We start from the raw sequence: 16,872 nt of genomic DNA, 5'->3' as shown, positions 1-16,872 counted from the left end.
CCAGGACGCGCGTTTTGCACGTGCGGGCACCGAGCCGCCGCGTCGCACGGCCGCCTCCCCGCGCCCGCTCTGGCCTCTCCCCACTCGCAGCCAGCACGCCCGCCCCTTCCCTCGCCGCAGAGCCGCCCCTGACGCCCTACAGCGCCACCGTCCGCCCTAGCCACTAGCGCTCGCCAGCTGCCCCCTGGAGCAGCTCAAGCTCATCCACAAGCTTGTCCGCAAGCGCTCGTCGCCGCCACATCCCCCTGCTGCTAGAGAATGGCGGTCACCGATGATCTTATCCCCGTCCGCCGCGTAACCGCCATTGCTCGACTATTTAAGGGCCCCTCGAGCTCGTCTAGGCCCTCGAGCAACTCATACCACCTCTCTCACTCCCTCACTGATCCTCCCGTAGTAGCAGAAAGACCAGAAATGGTCATCTTCTCCTTCTCCGGCAACCACGACCGCCACCTCTATATCATTCATTCGAACGCCACCAGGGCCTCCCCCTCTCCACTCTCTTCACCAACAGCATCCTGCAGCACCCACGAATCCATCCCCATGCTCGATCTTGATCAGGACTCGCCACAGGCGAAAGCCCCATCTCACCTGATGCCGCCGTCCGCCGGGAAGCTCGTCGCCGGCGGCTCCGTGCACGTCGGCGACCATGGTGGGTACCCACGGGTTCGCCTCGACCACTTGAGCACACCCATGTGCTCAGATCCCTGAGGGATGCCTCCGTTCGCCGGCGAACCTCGCCGGAGCTCCGCCTCTGTTCGGTCGGAGGAGATGGCGCGCGCGTGGACTAATCAAACCCGACTAGTGGACCCCCCGGACCCACTGTCAGTGACTCATGCCGGTCCACACTGGATAAGTGAAGGCGTAATCGCAAAGTACATGTTCGACGTGTACCTATTCGTAACGTTTTCTTTTCTTTTTCTGTTTTATTTAAAAACTAGAAATTTGACTAAACTTTCACTGGCTATATCTTTTTAAATAAAACTCCAAATGAGTTGATTCTTTTTCCTACCTCTCTCAAATTTAGTCTAGTTTATTTTAAGATATTTTTTGAAAAAAATTCAGACAACTTTTTTTCACTGTTTTGAAACTATGTGTTAATTGGAATAATTTCAAAATTAGGTTTTTGAAGAAGAAGTCAACCTTCAAAAGGAACACGCACTTGCATACTCTTGAAGGCAAGCATTCTGAACCCTGGCATAATATTTTTTGTGTGTTGGTTGACACGATTATAACACCACCTTAATATGAAGAAGTCGTTATTTTATGTGGTGACGCGATCATTTGCATGAATGCATATTGGAGACTTCCTTGCTGTTGGAAGTGGATATACTTGTGATGGTCATCGTCCTCGTATGCCTTGCATGCATGCCGGAAAGAAATCCGAGAAAGCCTCTGCCTTGGGTAGGCGTGAGCTTGTCTCCGGTCTTCGTCGGGACGTATATGTCCGGTATGGCATAGTAAGGTATAATGAGTGGTGATTCTGTTGGTTGAAATATTTTTGTTATACATACCATGTAGGGAATTTTTAAACCTCCTGAGTCGACCGTAGATCGATTCTTGTTCCAGTAACCCCCATACTTGTTTCATACTGCCACTTGTCCCTGCAGCAGGTAGGGTACGGTTCAGTAAGTTGTGAACCCTTACTAGCACACACCGTACAGAGAGGCCATGGTGGAAGATACCGACTTCAGCCGGTAGGCATGCCACCTGGTCCGGGGGCATGGGTGTTTCCGGTTGGGACCGAGTGGGGAGGCCACCCCTTAGAACGCGCGATATATATTTGATCCCATGCTACGCGAGGTTGTAGCCTCCCCACTTAGAGTTTTGCTTGACAGGTGTCGTGGGTGATTCCAGACACCGGTAAGTTAAGCTGGTGTGTGCAAGTTAGGTGTGTTTTCAATTAAAAGACCATAGACGGAATTAGTCCCGATGGACTAAAGGAATTCGTTACTCGTGGGTAAAGAGTACACCCTCTTCAGAGATTAGACATCTATTCGAGTAGCCGTGTCCATGGTTAAGGACTACAGTCTGGGTTGGGTCAAGTGTCGGTCTTAGTGTCGGTCTTCGGAGGAAAAGCTACTAAGTCAGAACATTGATTATAACCGGTGACATATGATGATTATGATTATTATTATTGTGGACTAACTATGTTCATTATTTGATTTATTGAGTATCCCTGGGATGGTGCTACCTCCTGGATATTCACTGTGATCATTCTGTTATAAGCCCTTTATGTGGTGTCGCACAGACGCCCGACTGTGGCAGGTTTGTTATTTATTTACCATATAAGCCCTTCATGTGGTGTCGCTGAGACGCCCGACTGTGGCATGCTTGTTATATGTTTACTTTATAAGCCCTTTTTGTGGTGTCGCACAGACGCCCGACTGCGGCATGTTTGTTATTTATTTACTTTATAAGCCCTTTATGTGGTGTCGCTCAGACGCCCGACTGAGGCATTCTATCTCTACCCGCTAATTGCATTATTCATGTGTTAGGTGAATAACTTGTTGCATGCATCATGGGTTTTATTTCTGTGACTAACATTGTGATGATAGAATATTTCAGAGCATGATTATCATTTGTTATATTATACCCGTGTTCATAATGTTTGCGAGTACATTCAAAGTAGTCACTGGCTTGTCCCTGGCTACTGTCTTGGCCAGATTTCTTGCATGGAGAGGAGCTTGCGATGACAGCCCCGGAACCTTAGCAACGGTGATAGCAGCCTTGCGAAGATAGGAGTTAACCTGGTCAGCTATTCCTATGGAAAATGGAGCCCCATAGACGCTGATGTACCACAAACCGCTTCCGCCATCAACCACTAGCAACCTTATGTTGTACTCATAGGCCAGGATGGTCTTGTACTACATATTATGTATTTTTGCTTGGAGTTTCTGTATCAAGTTGGTGCCTCATCAGCTAACAGTAATCCTGGGGCACGTGAGCACAAAGGCCATTTTTCGGGAAATTAATATCCGGAAATCCGGTCCAGACAATTCATTACTATTGGTTTATATTGGGTATGACTTGACTGGATCTCTTTTACCATGAATTACAATGTTTAGTCAGTCCTTGATCTTTAAAGGTGCTCTGCATTTATGTTTTGCGGTCTCAAAAAGGGCTAGCGAGATACCATTTTGTTGTATCATGTTATGATTGTTTTGAGAAAGTGTTGTCATGCGAGTTTTATTATTATCGCTCGCTAGCTGATTATGCCATTGATATGAGTAATTGTGAGACCGAGGTGTTATTGTGAGTATGGTTAGTTCATAATATATGTTGAAACTTTAATGTTGGTTTTACATGTTTACAACAACAAGAGCAAACAGAGTTTGTAAAAGTTTTTCTTTATCACTTTCAGTTTATCAACTGAATTGCTTGAGGACAAGCAAAGGTTTAAGCTTGCGAGAGTTGATACGTCTCCAACGTATCTACTTTTCTAAACACTTTTGCCCTTGTTTTCGACTCTAACTTGCATGATTTGAATGGAACTAACCCGGACTGACGCTGTTTTCAGCAAAATTACCATGATGTTGTTTCATGTGTAGAAAACAAAAGTTCTCGGAATGACCTGAAAATCCTCGGAGACAAGTTTCAGAAAATATAAAAAATGCTCGCAAAAGGTTAAGACCAGGGGGCCTACACCCTGTCCACGAGGGTGGGGGCGTGCCCACCCCCTCTGGGCTCGCCCCCTGTCTCGTGGGCCCCCTGCACCTCCGTCGACCTCAACTCCAACTCCATATATTCCGTCTCGCGGAGAAAAAAATCAGAGAGAAAGTTTCATCGCGTTTTACGATACGGAGCCGCCGCCAAGCCCTAATCTCTCTCGGGAGGGCTGATCTGGAGTCTGTTCGAGGCTCCGGAGAGGGGGATTCATCGCCGTCGTCATCATCAACCATCCTCCATCACCAATTTCATGATGCTCACAGCCATGCATGAGTAATTCCATCGTAGGCTTGCTGGACGGTGATGGGTTGGATGAGATTTACCATGTAATCAAGTTAGTTTTGTTAGGGTTTGATCCCTAGTATCCACTATGTTCTGAGCTTGATGTTGCTATGAATTTGCTATGCTTAATGCTTGTCACTAGGGCCTGAGTGCCATGATTTCAGATCTGAACCTATTATGGTTTCATGAATATATGTGTGTTCTTGATCCTATCTTGCAAGTCTATAGTTACCTATTATGTGTTATGATCCGACGACCCCGAAGTGACAATAATCGGGATACTTCTTGGTGATGACCGTAGTTTGAGGAGTTCATGTATTCACTATGTGTTAATGCTTTGGTACGGTACTCTATTAAAAGGAGGCCTTAATATCCCTTAGTTTCCGCTAGGACCCCGCTGCCACGGGAGGGTAGGACAAAAGATGTCATGCAAGTTCTTTTCCATAAGCACGTATGACTATATTCAGAATACATGCCTACATTACATTGATGAATTGGAGCTAGTTCTGTGTCACCCTATGTTATAGCTATTACATGAGGAATTGCATCCGACATAATTATCCATCACTCATCCGTTGCCTACGAGCTTTTCATATATTGTGCATCGCTTATTTACTTTTCCGTTGCTATTGTTACAATCACTACAAAACCCCAAAAATATTATCTTTTTTCTATCTTTACCTTTACCACTATTACCATTACTATCATACTACTTTTCTACTAAGTACCTTGCTGCAGATACTAAGTTATCCAGGTGTGGTTGAATTGACAACTCAACTCCTAATAAGTATTCTTTGGCTCCCCTTGTGTGGAATCAATAAATTTGGGTTGAATACTCTACCCTTGAAAGCTATTGTGATCCCCTACAGTTGTGGGTTATCACGGCACGATTGGCGGCTCACCCGGTGGATGGCGACTCCCCGATGGTGGTTGAAACACGAAGAGCCAGAGAACTTCTTCAGACAGCTTTGGCACAGCAGGAGGCATATTCTTATAGTAGAGACAGGATTCATTCCACCCCTCGCCCAAGCCGGAGCTATAGCAGGCACATTGACTCACCAGCCATTTCAAGCAAGACCCGGCGCCATGACCAACCGGGCAGGCATGGTCCGGCTCGTGATGGAGCTCTTAATTTGGTTGATCAGGATAGATTGCGTCAAGAAGATGAGCGGGCGGTTCGCAGGCTGCTTATCAGCCCCTTCCGGTTTATCCGACAACTTCAATTGAGGCAGGTGTGACCTCTAGGACTGGGGGCGTACCTTGTTTGGTACCGGCTCTACGGAACAAGCGTTTGCCCAAGGATTTCAAGGGACCTCAAAAGGTGCCTAATTACACAGCCGACTTAAAACCGGGAAATGGATCGAAAGCTACGAGATGGCTATGGAACTACTGGAAGTTAGTGATGCTACAATGTCCAAGTACTTCACCATGATGTTGTTTGGAACGACCCATACTTTGTTGAAGGGGCTACCACCTAATTCCATCAGTTCATGGGCAGAGTTAAAGGACCAGTTTATTCAGAACTTTAAAGATACATGCAAGCAGCCCATGTCGATTGTGGACTTGACTAATTGCAAGCAAGCGGAGGGTGAATCCATGACCCATTGGGTGCGCTGGGTCTAGGCCATAATACATTCATCTGATAAGATGGACGCCGGCTCTGTAGTCTTAATGTTGGAGAAAAATTGCCGTTTTGAGCCTCTGAAACAGAAGCTGGGGCAGCTCAAGCACGATTGTAATGACATGGGCCAGCTGATGGCGGCTCTAGTCAAGTATGCCGACTCTGGTAGTACCAAGGATCCCGAGTCCGACAACGAGAAGATAGGGAAGGGAAAGAAGAACGGCAACACGAAGGGCCCGCGGCATAACCCGGCGAGTCAAGGGGAAATAACAAACGTAAGGCTGATGGTAGCTCGGAGTTTGTGGCTAACACCAATGCGTAGGTCAATAATCAACGACGAAAGGGGAGGCCGTCTCCTCGGTCTGGAGGGTCAGGTCCCACTCTTGAGCAGTTTCCAAATGAGCCCTGTCCAAGGCATGGCACTCGGGAGAAGTCGGCCACTCACCTGTGGAAGGATTGTACGATTATGAAGGCTTTCAAGAATTATAACATGTTTGACAGCAATCATGGGCCGGGCGGCGGTTCAGGCCCAGGTTATGGAGGTGGCAGCTCTAATTCCGGCTTTCAGGGCCACCAAAATAATCAGGGTGGATATAATCAAGGCAACCAGGGTGGGTATAACCAGCAATCCAGCAAAGGGGGGCAGCAGCAGCAGCAATCCGGATATCAAAGTCATCCTAAGCAGTTGAGCAGTGGGCAGTATCACGTTTTTACCACAAGTTTATGCAAACGGGACCAGAAGCTTCACAAGCAGGTTGTGAACGCTGTTGAGCCGGCAGTTCCCCAGTACTTGCGATGGTCTGAGCAACACATTATGTGGAGTCGAGCGGATCACCCACCCCGGGTTGATAACCCGGGTCACTTGGCTTTGGTGGTGCCACATCAAGTTGGTCGATACAAGTTTACTAAAGTGCTCATGGATGGAGGTAGCAGCATCAATATCCTTTATTGTGAAACCTTCCGTCGCATGGGGTTAACTGATAAGAATCTTAAGTAGTCAAATATTATTTTCCATGGTGTAGTTCATGGTAAGTCGGCATAACCAGTTGGCAAGATTGAACTGGAGGTAGCCTTTGGAGATGAGCATGATTCCAGGGCTGAGAAGTTAAATTTTGAAGTGGTCAAAACCAAGAGCCCATATCATGCTTTGTTTGGACGGCCTGCTTATGCCAAGTTCATGGCGCGGCCGTGTTATGTTTATCTAAAGCTCTAGATGCCGGGTTACAAGGGGACCATCATGGTTCATGGCAGTCAGAAGGTAGCCTTGGAGTGTGAAGAAGGAGACGCGGCTTATGCAGAGTCGGTCTGTGCAGCGGAAGAGTTGAAGTTTTACAAGGATAATGTTGATCCGGCTGATATGACATCTTTGAAAAAGCCAACTACAGAGCATGACTCGGTAATGAAGTTTAAATCGGCCGATGACACCAAGCTTGTTGATTTCGTTCCTGGCGACTCATCCAAGCAGTTCAGTATCAGTGCTAATCTGGATCCCATATAGGAAAGCGCAGTCATGGAGTTCATCCGTGAGAACCAGGACATCTTTGCATGGAAACCTTCTGACATGCCGGGTGTAACGAGGGAACTCGCTGAGCACACTCTTAATATCGTTCCAAAATTTAAGCCGATCAAGCAATTCCTTCGTTGCTTCAATGAAGAGAGGCGTAAGGCCATTCGTGAAGAGGTGGCCCGGCTCTTGGCAGCTAGGTTCATTATTGAAGTGTTTCATCCTGAGTGGTTGGCTAACCCGGTGCTAGTACTCAAGAAGAATGGCACTTGGAGTATGTGTGTGGATTACACAGTCTTGAACAAAGCTTGTCCGGCTGATCCCTTTGCTCTTCCTCGTATTGATCAAATCATTGATGCTACGGCGGGTTGTGAGCATTTGAGTTTTTTGGATGCTTATTCTGGATATCATCAGATCAAGATGGCAGTTAAGGACCAGGAGAAGACAGATTTTATTACTCCCTTCGGAGCCTTCTGTTATGTGTCTATGCCTTTTGGGCTCAAGAGTGCCCAGGCGACTTATCAGCGATGTGTCCAGAATTGTCTTCATACTCAGATTGGACGTAATGTTCATGCTTATGTGGATTATATTGTGGTTAAATCCAGAGAGAAGGAAACCCTGATAGATGACTTAAGGGAGACCTTTGATAATCTCCGGGTCTACAATATGATGCTTAACCCGGCCAAGTGTGTCTTTGGTGTGCCGGGAGGCAAGCTCTTGGGATTTCTAGTTTCTAACAGAGGCATTGAGGCTAACTCGGAGAAGATCAAGGCTATTACCTCTCTGGCAAAACACAAGTGTATCAATGATGTTTAGCTCTGGCGGGTGGAATTGCTTCTTTAAGCCGTTTCATAAGCCAGTTAGGTGAGAAGGCCATACCGCTGTACCAGATGATGAAGAAAACAGACGACTTTGTCTGGAGCGATGCTGCTAATGATGCATTTGAATATTTGAAGAGGCAGCTAGCTGAGACGCCAGTTCTTGCTGCTCCCATTTATAAGGGGCCATTATTGTTATATGTGTCTGCTAACACACGTGATGTTAGTGTGGCCATTGTGGTAGAGTGCAAGGAGGCTGGTAAAGAATATCCGGTTCAACGGCCGGTTTACTACATCAGTGAGGTGCTTATTGAGTCCAAGCAGAGATATCCACATTAGCAGAAGCTTGTTTATGGGGTGTTCATGGCCAGCCAGAAGATTAAACAATATTTCTTGGGTCATCCCATCACTGTGGTTAGTTCTGCTCCTTTAGGAGATATCATCGAAAATAGAGAAGCCACAGGACGAGTCGCCAAGTGGGCCATTGAGCTTGGGCCTCATGGTTTAAAGTATGTGCCACGCACTGCTATCAAGTCTCAAGCACTGGTGGATTTCATCAATGACTGGAAAGAGCTACAGATGCCTGAAGAGAAGCCGGATAACACGTATTGGACTATTCATATTGATGGATCCAGGCAATTGGAAGGCTCGGGGATGGAATTGTATTAGCTTCCCCTCGAGATGACAAATTTTGTTATGTGCTAAGGTTGATGTTTCCCCTGTACTAACAATGCAGGTGAGTACGAGGCCTTGCTCCATGGTCTTTGGATGGCTAAGGAGATGAACTTAAGCCGGGTGAGGTGCTTTGGCGACTCCGATTTGGTGGCTCAACAAGTTTCAGGCAAGTGGGATTCCAAGGACCCCTCATGGCGGCTTATCACCGTGAAGTTGATGATGTTGCTGGATACTTCAAGGGTTATCAAGTGGAGAACATTGATCGCATAAAGAATGAGGCGGCTGATGCTTTAAGCCGGCTGGGCTCTCAGCGTAAGTTGGTGCCACCGAACACTTTTTTGGATATCCTACATAGACCTTCTGTCAAGTTGCCTACAGAGGAAGATCTCGTTGTTCCTGACCCGGAAGCATAATTGGTGGCGGCTCTTCATGTCATCCCAGATTGGACAATGCCATATTTGTCTTATATGACCCGGAGCGAGTTACCTGAGGATGAAACCTTGGCCAGGCAGATAACCCGGCCGTCTAAGTCAATGACAATTGCCAACGGCGAGTTGCATCATTGCAGTGCCACTGGGGCGTTTCAGCATTGTGTCTCTCCTGAGGAAGGTCAAGAGATTCTTCGTGAGATTCATGAAGAAGATTGTGGCCATCATGCCGGTTCAAAGTTCCTCGTGGCCAAAGCTTTCCGTCATGGATTTTATTGGCTGGCCGCTCACGCTAACGTAGAAGATTTCGTCAATAAATGTGACGGTTGTCAGAAATTTTCACGGTGAGCTCATGGGCTAGTGCTACGTCTTGAGCTTGCGTTGGTTTTCCTTGAAGAGGAAAGGGTGATGCAGCATAGTAGCGTAAGTATTTCCCTCAGTTTTTGAGAACCAAGGTATCAATCCAGTAGGATGCTCCTCACAAGTCCCACGCACCTACAGAAACAAACAAAGAACTCGCAACCAAGGCGATAAAGGGGTTGTCAATCCCTTCACGGCCACTTGCAAAAGTGAGATCTGATAGAGATAATATGATAAGATAAATATATTTTTGGTATTTTATGATATATATTTGAAAAGTAAAGATGCAAATAAAAGTAGACTGAAAGCTTAGATGATAAAAGATAGACCCGGGGGCCATTGGTTTCACTAGAGGCTTCTCTCAAGATAGCATAAGTATTACGCTGGGTGAACAAATTACTGTCGAGGAATTGATAGAAAAGCGAATAATTATGAGATTATCTAGGCATGATCATGTATATAGGCATCACGTCCGTGACAAGTAGACCGACTCCTACCTGCATCTACTACTATTACTCCACACATCGACCGCTATCCCGCATGCATCTAGAGTATTAAGTTCATAAGAACAGAGTAACGCTTTAAGAAAGATGACACAATGTAGAGGGATAAACTCATGCAATATGATATAAACCCCATCTTTTTATCCTCGATGGTAATAATACAATACGTGCCTTGCTGCCCCTGCTGTCACTGGGAAAGGACACCGCAAGATTGAACCCAAAGCTAAGCACTTCTCCAATGGCAAGAAAGATTAATCTAGTAGGCCAAACCAAACCGATAATTAGAAGATACTTGCAAAGATAACTCAATCATACATAAAAGAATTCAGAGGAGATTCAAATATTTCTCGTAGATAAACTTGATCATAAACCCACAATTCATCGGATCTCGACAAACACACCGCAAAAAGAGTTACATCAAATAGATCTCCACAAGAGAGGGGGAGAACATGGTATTGAGATCCCAAAAGCGAGAAGAAGACATCTAGCTAATAACTATGGACCCGAAGGTCTGTGGTAAACTACTCACAACTCATCGGAGAGGCCTTAGGGTTGATGTAGAGGCCCTCCATGGTGGATTCCCCCTCCGACAGAGTGTCGGCGACGGCTCCAAGATGGGATCTCGCGGATACAAAAGGTTACGGTGGCAGAAATAGTTTTTCGGTGGCTCCCCTGATGGTTTAGGGGTATATGGGTATATATAGGAGGAAGAAGTACGTTGGTGGATGCCTGAGGGGCGCACGAGATAGGGGGCGCGCCCTGTAGGGGGTGTCGGTGTCAAAACCGGTGGATCTCGGGTAGGGGGTCCCGATTTGTGCGTCTTAGGCTGATGGTAAAAGGAAGCAAGGGACACAATGTTTACCCAGGTTCGGGCCCTCTCGATGGAGGTAAAACCCTACTTCCTGCTTGATTAATATTGAAGATATGAGTAGTACAAGAGTAGATCTACCACGAGATCATAGAGGCTAAACCCTAAGAGCTAGCCTATGATGGTATGATTGTAATTGTGATCGGCCTTCTAAGGACCGTCCTCTCCGGTTTATATAGACACCGGAGAGCTAGGGTTTACATGGAGTCGGTTACACGGAAGGAAACATAATATCCGGATCGCCAAGCTTGTCTTCCACGCAAAGGAGAGTCCCATCCAGACACGAGCCGAAGTCTTGAGTCTTGTATCTTGACGCTTCTGTAGTCCGGACGATGAATATAGTCCGGATGTCCGGATACCCCCTTATCCAGGACTCCCTCAGTAGCCCCTGAACCAGGCTTCAATGACGATGAGTCTAGCGCGTAGTCTTGTCTTCGGCATTGCAAGGCGGGTTCCTCCTCCGAATACTCCAAGATGGTTATCGAACACGTAGACCGTGTCCGGATCTGCAAGATGATCTTCACATACCCTAGCATAAATCCATTCTACTGGCAATTTTTGCACGTCGTGCCCTTGTATCGTGGCCTGGTCCAACACGACCCGGCGTCTCCTACTCCACCTCGACTCATGTCGCGAGGCGGTTTTATTGGCACGTCCTGCTAAAGCAGAGATCACGTCCCCCTTAATACGGGCTCTTTTATCAATATGGGCATATGTGACCCCACGGCGACCGTTGGTATGATTCCGTGTATTTTTAGATAAGTCTCAAGCGGTCACGCTGAGGACTCTTGATATTCATCCCCTTTATAAAGGGGTCAACGCCTATGCCTTTTTACCACCTCTCCTGCTCTTCCTTGCTCCTCGAGCTCCGGCACTCAAAACCCAAGCTCCAGCACCCCAAATCCTCCAACACGTCCGGATCTGATGCAACAGGATGGTGGGTGGACTCCTCGATTCAAGAGGAGGACATTACGAAGCTTAGGGAGGTTGGATACCTGACCGCCGATATCCATCACAGGCTTCCTACTCCGGGGCAAGTTATCCCCACGCCGGAGCTCAACGAGAGCGTCGTGTTTATCCCTCACTTCCTCCGAGGCCTGGGCCTCGCCCTCGACCCCTTTGTGAGGGGGCTCATGTTCTACTATGGGTTGGATTTCCACGATCTGGCTCCAGACACCATCCTCCACATCTCATCTTTCATTGTCGTGTGCGAGGCCTTTCTCCACGTCAACCCACACTTCGGCTTATGGCTGAAGACCTTCAATGTGAAGCCGAAGATGATCGAGGGGCGACATGCGGAGTGCGAAGGCGCTATAATAAGCAGACACGCTGATGCCCCATGGCTAGAGGGTTCTTTTCCGGAAGTATCCGACGTATGGCAACGGAGATGGTTCTATGTCATTGCTCCCAGAGGCACAAAGTGGGTGGCTGCCCCCGAGTTCCGCTCAGGCCCTCTGTCACAGTTGGCGTCTTGGACCGATGTGGGACGGAACTATGGGCCTGCTGGCGATGTACCAGAACTGCAGAATCGCATCCGGGAGCTTATTGAGAGGGACATAAATCTTGTCAACATAATGCAAGTGATGCTAATCCGGCGGATGTTGCCATGCAAATGTCGGCCTCTCCGGATGAGGGAGTTTAATCCGGAGGGTCCGCGGACTATTAAGCACTTCTTCGGCCTGAAGCTCGAGGGAATGTGTAAATTATTCTTCGGACCTCAAGTAAAGTGTCCGGACACCACCGAGGATGCGGGCCTAAGCTGCAATCACCTAGATGCCCAAGTAAGTAACCTCAAAGATGAACACTTCGTTTATATTTATCATAACCAGTATTCTGAAAAACCCTCCTGCGGCCAGGAATGGCTTAACAAGGCGGAGAGAATCAGGTGTCCGGCACCACTTCCTGAAGGCTCTCCTGGTCCCATTATTGCAAAGATGTTGGGCCGGGCGCTCAGCAAAATCCCTTCAGGGAAAGGCGAAGGAAAGGGCAGTGAAGATGCACTTCATGCGCTACGCATCCAGACCGGGGAAATCGCTACCCCTCCTATGGAGGATAGCCGGAAAGGGGAGGCCAAAGCCTCCTCCCCATGCGGGAATAAGAGGGCTTCCTCCGAAGATTTGGAGGCGGAGACGCCCAAGGAAGGGAAGAAAGCATCACCAGGGGGCTCTCCCGCGACGGGCACCCTCACCGCATCATGCCCACCAACGGGCCAGCCCTCCACCGAGCCGTAAGTTATTCATTAATTCAAAAGTGTGATGTTATTCCAAGATCCATAACCAGGAATTTGTCAGTCCGGCGAGCAGCTCTTCTCAACAGAGTTTGTCTTCGGGGGACCTTCGTCCGGAGATGATGGAGAGTGAGACTCCACCCACCTCTCCGCCTCATGAAGCGGGCGACATGGAGGTGTCGTCACGGAGGAGTCCGGATCTGCCGAAGCCGGAGGCTAATATGTCAGCCGCCCTACGCTCGGAGCGTTTGGCTCCCACGGGGGGCGATGAGAAGGGTTCGTCACAGTTTAGTGTCCGGCCGGACATACTGACGGGCCGTTTGGAGCGAGCTGCACTCTCGGAGGAGCATCGCTCTATAATGAGCACGGTGCTCACGAAGATTTTATCCGCTATCAGCGGTTTGAATGAGGCATTTACAAGCCTGCTCAAAGGCTTTGAGGTATGTAGTGAAAAATGCACAATTTTTTTATTATGAAGTGCGCGCTAGGAGTGCTCCCTAGTAGCCCCTGAGATTCTGGTTGCCCGCCGTAGGTGGCAAACGGGGGATCATATACTAATGGATGTGCCGTTAATGTGCACAGGTATACGAGGATCCGGCAGCCGACCAGTCTGTTGAAGCTGCCATACTAAGGAGGCAGATCGGATCAATTGATGTCGATATCACGCTGGTGAATAAGCGGCTGGAGGAGTCACAGGGTATGTGCTCAGCTTCCCTTATTATGATATATAGGGAAATGCCAGAGGGGCAGAATATTAATGCCATGTGTTTGCACTGCAGATGGTGCTGCTGCCGTGGAGGCCCTGAGGGCGGAACTTGCTCAAGCCAAGGAACAAGCTCGGGCTAGCAATGCGGCTGCCCTAAAGGCGGCCAAAGAATTGAGAGCCGAACAGGCTGCTCATCGCCGAAGCGAAGAAAAGATAGCCAAAATGGCTGGAGAGTTAAAGAATTACGCCGACCGGTATACACTCCTCGAAAAGGAGAGTAAGGCTAGTTCGGCCGAGCTGGACAAGGCACTTAATGCCGCCAAGGAGATGTGGACCGAGATCTGCAGTATGCGGGAAGAGCTCCAACAGGTCGACAAAATCATGGCTGGGGGCTCATACTTACTGCGGACGAAGTTCTTGGATCCGAAGTATGCTCCCCTGGCGGGGCACTTGAGTCTTGCAGACGCATATGCGGACTTGGCGAATAGTACAGCTGACGCTGTCAAGTTCTTCGAGTGTCAAGGCGATGAAGAAGTGGAGAAGCTTTTCTGGTCGCAGTTCAATGCTCCCACTCACCCGCTGCCGCTGAGTGAGAAGGTGGCTGCTATGGCGGAGCTCCAGAGGCTGTCCGGGCTGGCAATGCGGTCTGTAATAGACCATCTTTGGCCGAAGGGGCCTAAGCCGGACAGCTATTCTGGTTTGGTGCAGCAATTCCTTGGAGCCGTGTCTCAGATTGACGCCATGAGGAGGTCGGCGTGCATACAGGGTGCACGGGTGGCGCTGGCCCATGTTAAAGCCTATTGGACGGATATGGAGAACACTGTAATAGCGGCCCAGGATCCGGCGGGAGGCCAATATTCGGCTGAGCACTACTTGGCGCAAGACACGGAAGGTGCCCGCCTAATAGAGGCGCAGTGCTCGAAGAATGTTTCATTCGAGTGATAACTAGAATCATTGTAGAGAACAATGTTTTATTTTAATTATGAGACTATGTTTATACTTGTGTCCAGAAGTATGATTGTATCCCCTTTGCGGCTGTTTTTATATGTATAAGTAGTCCGAAAGATAGCAGTCGTTGGCTTCAGCCCCCACGCATATAATGCGGGGGTGTTCACAAAAATATGCTTAATCACACTTGATCCAACGTCTTGGTCCATTAAGGAGGTGATCGCATGTCGAACTAGGCAACCAGACTATATAGCTGTAACACTTTCGCTTAGCCACGGGAGTATAATGGTGGGGCTACTACGTAGCCCCTGGTACCTTCGCGTGCATCGGAATATGGGCGCGTGTGTATCTAGCCAGGAAACGGCCCTTCGTTAATGCGGAGGAATCTTTAGGGATTCCGGTGAGTCTTCGAGTGGTTGAACAGTCTCTCACTGTATCATGACAGTCAGTTTTCGGCTTTCTCTACTGAGTCACTCATCCGGAATAACCAGGGCACAATTGCAATAGTTCTCCTTTAGAGTGCCTTAGCCGGATGATAACGGAACGTAAGGCGGCAAACCCAGGAGCCGGGCAAACACAACATTTGAGCAAAGACATGATTCGGAGCTGATGCATATACGGCCAAACTCGTGACGCCGAACACTCCCGAGGGTATTCGGTCTTTGTAAAGGAAAAGAGGCTTGACGAGAGCCTATTATAAGCCCTTAATTCCTAGGTAGGTGCAATTTAGTCTGCCGTGGCCAAATGCCAATAACGGCAGTATCCTCTGTGGGCATAGAACCCATGGGATGGTTAAGCAACAAGAGGCAGTAGAAAAGGTTTACACAGGGGCTTAATCTAAAAAGGAACCTGTTGAACGGGGCCCTGCTGCACGTCTGCGCCTTTGTCTCCGTTGTGCCATATCCTGGAAGGGTCTCGCGCGAACGTTGTCTGTAAAAAAAAACTCGTAGGAGAGTGCAACGTAAGTATGCGATTAATAATAAAAGTGTAAGATGTTGGCCTGTCCATAAAGTCGAGCCAAGTGTGGGGTTGTATTAAAAATTTATAGCCCTTGGTTTTCGCTATGGGGGTACATATGCGGTGCCCTTGTTGAACCGGGCTACCGGACTCGTCTAATCGTGTCTGTGGTCTTAATGACCAGGCATTTATGTGATATTTGGAGGCCGCTTACATTCCGGCCGCCTGGGCCGTCGCATGTTCCCCTGCGTGCGAAGAGCGCTCCGTTATTCCGCTAATGGTGATGACGCCACGGGGACCGGGCATCTTGAGTGTAAGGTAGCCATAATGCGGCAATGCATTGAAGCGGGCGAAGGCCGGTCTTCCAAGCAATGCATGATAGCCGCTTTGGAAGGTTGCGATGGTGAAGAGCAATTTTTCGCTTCTGGAATTGCCTGGGGAGCCGAATGTTACTTCCAGCGCGACGGAGCCCCTGCCGTAGGTTTCAACGCCTGGTATCACCCCTTCAAAGGTGGTGTTGCTTTGGCTAATTCTGGATGGGTTTATCCCCATTCTGCGGACAGTGTCCTCGTATATTAAATTCAGGCTACTACTGCCGTTCATGCGGACACGGGTGAGATGGTATCCGTCTATTATTGGGTCGAGCACCAAGGCTTGTGATCCTCCGTGCCGAATATGAGTTCGGCCGTCTATGTGACCGAAAGTGATCGGACGAGACATCCAGTATGAGATGTAGGTACGATGGGTTCTACATAGTGCGCGTCTATGGGCGCACGTCCATGCCTTCTCGTGGATGTGTGAGTCGCATGGATCATGTTTACTGTTTTAACCTCTGGCGGGAATTTATGCTGTCCCCCAGTGTTCGGTTGGCGAGGTTCGTCCTCGTCTTCACTTGGTATTTCGCTCCCTTTGTGTTCGCCATTTAATTTGCCAGCCTGCTTGAAGACCCAACACTCTCTATGGGTGTGGTTCGCAGGTTTCTCCGGGGTGCCATGAATTTGGCATAGTCTGTCCAGAACTCTGTTTAGGCTGGACGGTCCCTCTTTACTGCCTCTAAGTGGCTACTTTTGCTGATCAGGTTGAGAGCCCCTGAATCCGGCGTTGACCGTCGTGTTATCTGGGCTCTCTTCCTTGTTTTGGCGTTTGTTTTTATTGCGCCTTGGCTTCCCATTGCCATCCCTTATTTCGGATGTGGTGGGTTCGCTGGTGCCTTTACGGGCCAGCCAGCTATCTTCACCCGCGCAAAAGCGGGTCATAAGTTTGTTAAGGCTGCCATTGTCCTTGGCCTTTCTTGGCCGAGGTGTCTGGC

This window comes from Triticum dicoccoides, chromosome 3B, assembly GCF_002162155.2.
Source record: "Triticum dicoccoides isolate Atlit2015 ecotype Zavitan chromosome 3B, WEW_v2.0, whole genome shotgun sequence".
Lineage (NCBI taxonomy): Eukaryota > Viridiplantae > Streptophyta > Magnoliopsida > Poales > Poaceae > Triticum > Triticum dicoccoides.
This window is presented reverse-complemented; position numbering follows the sequence as displayed.